This window comes from Rhinopithecus bieti, unplaced genomic scaffold (assembly GCF_001698545.2).
Source record: "Rhinopithecus bieti isolate Rb0 unplaced genomic scaffold, ASM169854v2 scaffold_64322, whole genome shotgun sequence".
In the NCBI taxonomy this organism is placed as follows: domain Eukaryota; kingdom Metazoa; phylum Chordata; class Mammalia; order Primates; family Cercopithecidae; genus Rhinopithecus; species Rhinopithecus bieti.
The window spans coordinates 128,825-131,818 of record NW_016824241.1 but is presented as its reverse complement, the minus strand read 5'-3'; the positions used below and the strand labels follow the sequence as shown (position 1 = coordinate 131,818).

The window sequence follows — 2,994 nt, the reverse complement described above, 5'->3', positions numbered from 1 at the left end:
GGTGTTATAACCAATTCCAAAAATGGCCAGTTTATTAGAAAGATGGAGCCTTGAAAAGTCTGTCCAGCTCTGAAAAAGTTCCCATTTCAACTACCAGTTCCAAAATCTGTACAATATTCTGCATGATGTCTCTCCTCTGTGCTTCTTCAGAAGACTCTTGTTTTATTTTTAATGTTCTCTTTGTGACAGGTACTTCATCCAATTCCTGATCCGTTGGATAGCCATGGAGATCCTGACTGTGGTTTCCCCAGTCCTCCTGTGAATAGTCCTCCATAGTGCTGCCATCTGACTCCAGCTCATGTAAGCTATGAAGGTGGTTCTTCCTCTCTATTCAGCACCGGTGAGGCCACAGCTGGAGCACAGTATTCAGTTCTGGGCATCCAACCAGCTTGATGCGCTCCCGGCACTGGGACGGGGTCCGCTCATAGCCCAGCTTGGCCAGGGCCTGGGACATGCGCTCGTACATGGCTGGCCCGGGGGCCTTGCTGCCGAACAACGTACCGGCTCCCTCCAGCTGCTGGTACAGCGCCTCCACCAGCTGCTCATTGCCCCACACTGCGATGAGCGCGTTCGTCTTGGTCGGCGTCCACGACATGCCCTGGCAAGCGGCGGTGGCGACTGCCGCAGCCCCGCCACCGCTGCCACCAGGGGAGAAGGAGACCGGAGAGCCTATTTTTAACTTGAAAATTTACAAATTATAATAATCCGATCAGTAAGAGTAATAACAATGACACATATTGAAATTTTTACTATATGCCAGTCACCATTTTAAGTACTTTTAAATTAAGCTAATATAATCCTTACAACAATACTATGAGGTAGGTATTATTCTTTTCATCTTTATTATATAACTAAGCAAACTAAGTTAAGTAACTTGCTGGAGGTCACACAGCTAGTAAATGGTGTAGCCTGTGTTTGAACCCAATGAAAAAGATGTCGTGAGTCAGTTAGGCAAATGGTAAAATACTACTTATTCAGGTGGACGCTTCTTGAATCACTATTTAGTAAGCTAAAAATTTCTAAGAAATAGTAAATCTCAAGCAGATAACATTACTTCAAAATATTCACCAAAAAAAAGGCTTGAAGTCTTCCCTTTCCTGGACAGAGTAGGATACTAAAGAGCAAAGGGAGGAACAATACTCAAAGGAAGGGAATTGGAGGATATAAAAGTGTAAACCTTCACATAAAGTGGAAGAACTCCAACTTTAGATAATAGTTAAATTTTTGAAACAGTCCATCCTGAAGAAATAGCCCAGCCTTTCTGACTATGATGTCTAAATGCATAGCTTCAAGGCAGTCAATTAAGATACTCTTATTTTTCACAGCAGTTCTCTTTGGGATTCTTTGACTTGGAAAACAAATGAAGCAAATGAAGTTAATGACTCTTTCAAGTCTTTCCATCAAAGGCTCCCAAATTATATCTATTGTATCAGTGAAAAATGCTCCAGTAGGAAAATAAGTTGCTCTGAGACACAGTGATAGAGGAAGGGAGGAAAAAGAAGCCCAGGTGATATGGTTTGGCTGTGTCCTCAGCCAAATCTCATCTTGAATTCCAGCTTCCACAATTCTCATGTGTTATGGGAAGGACCCGGTGGGAGAGAATTGAATCATGGGGGCGGTTTCCCCCCTACAGTTCTCGTGGTAGTAAGTCTCACGAGATCTGATAGCTTTATAAGAGGAAACCCCTTTCGCTTGGTTCGCATTCTCTCTGCCTGCTGCCATATGACAGGTGCCTTTCACCTGCTGCCATGATTGTGAGGCCTCCCCAGACACGTAGAACTGTGAGTCCATTAAACCTCTTTGTCTTTATAAATTACCCAGTCTCAGGTATGTCTTTATTAGCAGCGTGAAAATGGACTAATACACTAGGCTAAGTGAGATTCTAATGGTGGCACAAAGTTACTGGCTCCAGTCACAGAAAATGAAGGGCCTGACATTTAATTTCCAATCCCCTGTCCCACACTTTCTTCCTCAGAGTCCAGATGTGATCAGAGCATGCGCAGCAACAACCATACCACCCATATTAGGAAATCAGTGCTCTAGCCGTATTATTAGATTTGGGGAAAGAAATGAGAACGTGTCTGAACATTCATTAGATCTCTGGGCATATCTGACCTTTGTGTTATTGGTACAATTAGTAATCAAATCCTTGGCATTTTTCTGTCTTTACCCAGGAGGTTCACCTTATAATTTTCTCAAAGATCATTATTTAGGTCCCAAATCCCAGACTGAGCTGGCAACATGATTATAAAGGAAGAATAAACCTCAAGCAGATTAGATTACTTAAAAATTCACAGAAGAGGCTTGAAATTTTCTATTCACTAGAAAGAGCAGAGTCTGTACTACCTCCGTCAGCTTAACATTAACAAAGACATGTAAAATTTAGCCTTTGGCTTTAGCTAAAGTTGCAGCTCTTACCCTGAAATTTCTTGGCTATACTAGTATTCATCTCAGTCACTGGAAATCATAAAGACATGTTAGGAAGTTAGTCTGGATATCATCAAAATCTTATAAAAATGAACAGAATATCAAACAAATATGTTTATACAATAGAATATAAAATTGGAAAATAGATATCTTTTTCCAGATGTGCTGAACACCACGTTTCAGAAGTGGTCAAGAAAAACAGTGAGGAAAAGGGTTTGTAGAAATTATTTAAGATGAGGCAAACAGAGAAGCAGACATGTTCATATTTTGCTGTGGCTTAGAATGATGAAATGGGAGAGAGTGATATTTTTCCTTTTCTCACCTTACCTCACAACATTAACTGAATTATGTGATTTTGAAACAAAACCTTTGATTAGCTACAGACCAGTTACATCTCCTCACTTTCTAAGCATGCTTAGAACTGCTTGTAAATGACAGATCTTTTTTTTTATTATTATTATACTTTAAGTTCTAGGGTACATGTGCATAACGTGCAGGTTTGTTACATATGTATACTTGTGCCATGTTGGTGTGCTGCACCCATCAACTCGTCAGCACCCATCAATT

At 40.9% G+C, this 2,994-nt stretch overlaps 1 pseudogene; it reads right to left on the bottom strand.

The window, feature by feature from the left end:
* Nucleotides 1–30: 30 nt before the first annotated feature.
* Nucleotides 31–2,449, bottom strand: LOC108522117 (myb/SANT-like DNA-binding domain-containing protein 2 pseudogene; annotated as a pseudogene).
* Nucleotides 2,450–2,994: the final 545 nt, after the last annotated feature.